Genomic DNA, 7,419 nt, shown 5'->3' on the forward strand with positions numbered 1-7,419 from the left:
CATTCTGTTTTTGTTACAGCAGTCTTTCATCTCTTTCATTAGGTTGATTCCCAAGTATTTAATTTTTTGAGGCTATTGTAAATGGGGTACTTTTCTTTATATCCCTTTCAGAAAATTTGTCATTAATATTAGAAATGCCTTTGATTTATGGGTATTGATTTTGTGTCCTGGTACTTTTCTGAATTTATTTACTAGTTCTAAAAGTTTTCTGGTGAAATTTTTTGGGTCTTCTAGGTATAGAATGATATTGACAGCAAAGAGTGCTAATTTGAGTTTGCCTTTTCCTATCCATATACCTTTAATTTCTTTCATCTGTCTAATTGCTCTGGCCAGTGTTTTAAGAACTATGTTAAATAGAAGTGGTGAAAGAGAGCATCCCTGTCTTGTTCCAGTTTTTAGAGAGAATGCTTTCAATTTTTCTCCATTTAGAATGATTTTGATCTGGGCTTAGCATAGATAGCTTTTACAATGTTGAGGTAAGTACCTATTATCCTTAGTTTTTCTAGTGTTTTGAACATGCAGGTGTGCTGTATTTTGTTGAATGCTTTTTATGCATCTATTGAGATGAGCATATGATTCTTATCTTTAAGTCTATTGATGTGATAAATTACATTTATTAATTTCCATATGTTGAACCAACCTAGCATCCCTGGAATGAACCCCACTTGATTATGGTGCACTATCTTTTTGATATGTTTTTGTATTCAATCTGCCAGAATTTTATTGAGGATTTTTGCATCTATGTTCATTATAGATATTGGTCTGAAGTTTTCTTTCTTTGAAGTGTATTTGCCTGGTTTTGGAATCAGAGTGATATTGGTCTTGTAGAATGAGTTTGGAAGTGTTCCTTTTTTTTCTATTTCATGAAATAATTTGAAGAGTAATGGTATTATTTCTTCTTTAAAGGTCTTGTAGAACTCAGCTGTATATTCATCTGGTCCTGGACTTTTTTTTGGTTTGTAGGCTTCTGAGGGCATCTTCTATTTCATTGCTTGAAAGTGTTCTGTTTAAATTGTGTATATCATTCTGGTTCAGTTTGGGCAAATCATATGACTCTAGAAATTTTCAATGCCTTATATATTTTCTATTTTATAGGAGTAAAAATTTTCAAAATAATTTCTAATTATCTTCTGTATTTCTGTAGTGTTCATCGTGATATTTCCTTTTTCATCACAGATGTTTAATTTGAGTTTTCTCTCTCCTTCTCTTCAGTAGTAGCATGGCTTAGGGTTTATAGATTTTATTTATTCTTTCAAATAACCAACTTTTAGTTTTGTCAGTTTTTTCAATTGTTTCAATTTCATTGATTTCAGCTCTGATTTTAATTATTTTCTGTCTTTCTTGGATTTTGATGTTGATTTGTTCTTCTTTTTCTAAGGCAATGAACTTTCCTCTTGGTACTGCCTTCATAGTGTCCCAGAGATTTTGATATGTTGTATCAGTGTTCTCATTGACTTCTAAGAATTTTTAAAATATCTTTCTTAATCCTTTTGCAACCTATTGCTCATTCAATAGCATACTATTTAGTCTTCAGGTGTTGGAATAGCTTTTATTTTTTTATTTTATCATTGATTTCTAATTTTATTTCATCATGATCTGATAGAATACAGGGTAGAATCTCTACTTTTTGTGTTGCTAAGAATTGCTTTGTGTCATAATGGTTTGTTTCAGAGTAGGATCCATGTGCTACTGAAAAAAAAAAGTATATTTACTCCTTGATGGATGAAATATTCTATATATGTTAGTTAAGTCTGAGTTATTGATTGTTCTTTTGAGTTCTATAGTTTCTTTGTTCAGCTTTTGTTTGGAAGATCTATGCAGTGGTGAAAGAGGTGTGTTAAAGTCACCCAGAATTATTGTTTTGTGGTCTCTTTGACTCTTGAACTTAAGAAGAGTTTGTTTGTTAAACATAGATGCTCCGTTGTTTAGGACATATATATTTATAATTGTTATGTCTTGTTGATGTATGTTTCCCTTGATCAGTATGAAATGTCCTTCTTTATCCCTATTGATTAACTTAGGCTTGAAATGTACTTTATTCGATATGAGAATGAAAACCCTGCTTGTTTCTGCCGTCCATGTGAGTGGTATGTTTTTTCCCAACCTTTCACCTTCAGTGTGTGGGTGTCTTTTTCTATGAGTCTCTTGGAGGCAGCATAGTGATGGTTTTTTTTTTTTTAATCCAATCTGCTAGCCTATGTCTTTTGATTGATGAGTTTAGGACATTAACATTCAGGGTTATTATTGAGACATGATTTGTATTTCCAGTCATTCTTGTTTATTTTTGGTATTTAACTGATTTGGTTTTTCCTTTGATTAGTTTTTCCTTTAGTGTAATACCTCTCTCTGCTGATTTTCATTATTGTTTTTCGTTTCCTCCTTCTGGAGTATTTTGCTGAGGATGTTCTGTACTGCTGGCTTTCTAGCTGTAAATTCTTTTAACTTTTGTTTATCTGGAAGATTTTTATTTCATCATCAAATCTAAAGCTTAGTTTTGCTGGATATAAGATTCTTGGTTGACATCCATTTTCTTTCAGCGCTTGTATATGTTGTTCTAGGATCTTCTAGCTTTCAGGGTCTGGGTTGTTGAAAAATCTGCAGATATCCTAATTGGTTTCCTCCTATATTTAGTCTGATTCCTTTCTCTTATAGCTTTTAAAATTGTCTCCTTATTCTGTATGCTAGGTATTTTCATTATAATGTGCCTTGGTGTGTATCTGTTGCGATTTTGTACATTTGGCATCCTGTAAGCCTCTTGTATTTGGTTTTTCAATTCATTCTTCGAGTTTGGAAAATTCTGTAATATTATTTCACTGAATAGATCTTTTGGTTTGGAACTCAATGCTTTCTTCTATCCCAATAACTCTTAAATTTGGTCTTTTTATATTATCCCATATTTCTTGAATGTTCTGCACACCATCTTCACTGTGTGACCTACATTCTTTTCAAGATTATATATTTTTTCCTCATTGTCTGAGGTCCTATCTTCCAGGTGGTCTAATTTGTTGTTGATGATTTCTATTGAGCTTTTAATTTGGTTTATTATTTCTTTCATTTCAAGGATTTCTGTTTTTTTTTCAGAACCTCCATCTTCTTTCTGAAGTAATCTTTTGCTTCCTGTATTTGCTTATGTAGCTCTTTATCAAAATGATCTTTTGTTGCCTGTATTTGTTCTTTTATATCATTCTTTAATTCACAGAATATTTTAATTTTGTATATCCTGAATTTTTCTGTAATTTCATCTGTTGTGCTACCCATGGATTCTAATAATGTAGTATCTTGTTTTGTTTGGGGCAACTTTCTGTCTTTTTTTTTTTCATGCTGTTTTTTCATGCTTCTAGCACTGACTATCTGCAACATTACTGTTTTTTATACTTTAGGCTTTTAGTGCCCCTTCAAGGGTTCCAATACCTCTCCTGCCCAGCTGGTGTTCTAAGCTGGGAGTTGCCACAACTAAAGATGGCAAGGATGGGTCACAAGATAGAGGTGGTTGCTTCAGCAATGGAATGTCAGGATGGGTGAAGGGGCCCCTGGTGATGGTGTTGGGCAATGTGTTCAGAGATGCAGTTAGGACCCAGTGTGAGCTCCATGGACATGGGTGGGGCTGTCCTGGGCCTTCCTGGGATCTGCAGATATGATCTTTATTTTCATAGCCACTTTTGAACTTAAAAAGTCATAGTGGAAAACCATCTAAATAGGAATTGAAAGGAAAAAAAATATTCACAATCTCTAGTTTTAGCTCTCACAATAACTAACCATACACTTTGGGCAAATCAAATACTCTTCTAGTCCACATTTTCTCATCTCTTATATGAAGACAGTTATTATAAATGTACATATTTATAATATATATAATCTTTTATATATGTTCTTTATTGTTAATTGATGCATAATTGTTAAATATATCCAGTATATACAGTATGGTGTTTTGCTTTATGTATACTATTATATACATCAAATCAGAATAATTAGCATATTTTCATCACACCAAATATTTAAAATGGAAGTTTATAAAGTTTTTAATTGTAAAATAATGTATAAATATTATTGTACAGTTTGAAAATCCTGAAGTGTGCTAAAAAAATATGCTTAACACTTTCATTTCCTTATGGTGTGACTTCCTTCGTTGGCTGGTAGTTGTAAGCTATAACTAAGTATTATCACTTATAATTACTATTAATCATCTAGTAGTCTAATTGTATATTTCTTTTTTTATTAATGTAATGCATGCATTTAGTTTTAAAGTCAAATACTACTATAGCTCCATGATAACAATCAGTATTTCTCTGTACTGCCTATCTCACACATTATTATTTCTGAGTCCCATTTCTTGAGACAAAAATTTTCAACTGTTAGCATTTTGTTTTAAATATTTATGGCTTAACTTACAAATGTAAGCCATGTGCACTATCATTATTTGATTTTTCCCTTCAGTTTAATATATTATTGATTGACTTTCCATAATCTAAGAATAGGATTTAGATCTCCTACTACCTCCTCTCACCTTCTCATACACTTTCTGCTAAGTATAACAATATAAAAAACATACATTTTAAAAATATCATTTTAATAATTTTGATTCACAATGTTTGATTCACAATAGTATTTGTATTTTTTATAGTTCAGTATCTTAAACAGTGTAATTATTTATAGCTTTCTTCAATTAATCTGTCTTTTATTTTTATGGATTTTATAATTTTTTTTATGGATTTTATAATTGCCTTGCTTTTTCACTTTCTTCATCTTCCACTTATTAATCATTGATTATGATGTCATTTACATGACACTTTTTTGTCTGTAGTCATTCCTCTGACCATTTACAGTCATGATCTGACTGGAGTTGGCTCTTCTCTGAGCTGCTGTAATGCCTCTAATTTGTGAGTGTTTCTGGATTTGCTTCAGCTTTGAGTTGCTTCATTTTTCTGTTTCTTCCCCAAAGACACTTAGCAAAGTGGAGAAACTTGAAGCTCCTGTCAATTAGGACATCTATCTGTGTCCATCTCATTAATCTTTTCAGGTACTGAGATCTTATGGCTAAGTTTCCTCTGTTATCTTCTCATTGTCTCATTGTTTTTTTGAATTAAATACATTTTTGTTCCATTATTGAAATCATAGTGGATTTCTTTTTTTTTTTTTTAAAGAGAGAGTGAGAGAGGGAGAGAGAGAGAGAGAGAGAGAGAGAGAGAGAGAGAGAGAGAGAGAGAATTTCCAATATTTATTTCTTAGTTTTCAGCGGACACAACATCTTTGTCTGTATGTGGTGCTGAGGATCGAACCCGGGCCGCACGCATGCCAGGCGAGCGCGCTACCGCTTGAGCCACATCCCCAGCCCCATAGTGGATTTCTAAAGGAAGTAGACATGTTCATTCTACCATGCATAACTTAAAAGTTAGAAATAGCCAGGTCATAAAATTATCATGAGGATAAACCTGATATTGTACATGATAGCAGTTTGTGCACCATAAGTCCTACACACATATCTGGCATTACTACTCTATATTAACATGTTTCTTCAGAATTCTTTCTCAGTTGACACAGGGAGATTATATTAACAGCACTAAGTCTTTGGCCAAAAAAAAGTCTTTGGCTTTTACCTACATTTCAGAAGTCTTCATCCCTATTAAAATCCTAATTATTTGGGGAGTGTCTGGAACCAGGGAACATTACTTACCATTTTGTTTAAATCTGTACTAAGTACCAGGTAAGCTGCTTTAGACACTTTGGGTATAAATTACTAAATAAGATAACAATTCTTTCACTTTTGGATTTGGATTATAGTCAGAAAAGACAAACACCAGTCTCCAGATAAAATTCAGCTGTGTAGTACAGCAGCAGATGATAAGTGTTACAAAAAAGGAAAAGATCTATCTATCTATCTATATCTATATCTATATCTATATCTATATCTATATCTATATCTATATATATATATATATATATATATATATATATATATCTGAATTAGGAGGTGGGAAATTTCTGAGTTGGGAGAGGTTGCAATTAAAGTAGGGGACTCAGGATGAGAAGGTGACTTTTGGAGGGAAAAAGGCTAAAAGAAGGTGAGAGAGTGAAGTAATGCTGATATCTAAGGAAAAGATTGTTACAAACAAAAGAAGCAGTCTTAAGGCCAACAAGGGCATATGGTTGTGGATAATATGTGGTAGGCTTGAGGACCATATTCCTGGAACAAATAAATGGGTAAAGGACAGAGTTGTAAGAATGGAAATCCAAGAAGAGTACATATCATATAGGGCCATGTGTCAAGGACTTTGGCATTTTCTCTGCTTAAGATAGAATCTCATTAGTTGCATTAAGGGGCATCATCCTCCTAATAGTGGAAAAAAAAATCTTCATAGGAAAAGATATCCCACATCATATGTCATCAGAGAAATACAAATTAAAACAACAATGAGATTGAACCATACACTTACTGGGATGCCCAAACTCAGAGCACTGACAATACCAAATGCTAACAAAGATGTGGAACAACAAGAACTCTCACTCATTGCTGGAGGAACTATAAAATTGTACATCTGCATTGGAAGATCGTTGGGAATTAAAAAGAAAAAAAACCTAAATATGTAATTCAATATTCTTGCTCTTGGTATTTACTCTAAGAGTTAAAAACTTATGTCCACACAAAAATCTGTACATGAATATTGATAGCAGCTTCTTCATTCATAATTGCCCAAACTTGGAAGCAACCAAGATATTCTTCAGTATGTGAATGGATAAACAGTGGTACATTCAAACAATGCAATTTTATTCAACATTGAAAATAAAGGAGCTATCAAGCTATGAAACTTGTATACATATATCAAAGTCAAATGAGCCAAACTGAAAAGACTGCTTTTTCCAACTACATGCTATTCTGGAAAAGAAAAACTATGAAGACAGCAAATGGATCGGCGGTTGCCAGAAGTTAGAGGGGAGAGAAGAATGGAGAGGCAGGTCACAAAGAATGTGTAGGGCAGTGGACCTACTCTGTATGACATTATAATGGTGGATATATACCTTTATAAATTTGTCAAACCTATAGAATGAACGATACCAAGAGTGAAACATAATATAAACTATATACTTTGGATGATTCTGATGTACCACTGTAGGTCACCAGTTGTAACTAATGTAGTCCTATGGTGAAGGATGTTCATGATAGGATAGGCTATACATGTGTGGAGATGGGGTATAGGGGACATGTCTGTACCTTCTGCTCAAGATTGCTGTGAAGCTAAATCTTCTCCAGAAATAATTGATTAGAAAAGATGACTGTAGCTACTATTTTGTAGGTAGAATATCGGAGAACAAAGATGGGAACAAATGGAAAATTTAGATGATATTGTAGTTATCAGGTAAGAACTGATATTGAATGGCTTTCACCAGAGATATGCTAGGTAGGAAATCTTTGAGTCTACAAAT

The sequence above is a fragment of the Callospermophilus lateralis genome, chromosome 10, assembly GCF_048772815.1.
Source record: "Callospermophilus lateralis isolate mCalLat2 chromosome 10, mCalLat2.hap1, whole genome shotgun sequence".
Lineage (NCBI taxonomy): Eukaryota > Metazoa > Chordata > Mammalia > Rodentia > Sciuridae > Callospermophilus > Callospermophilus lateralis.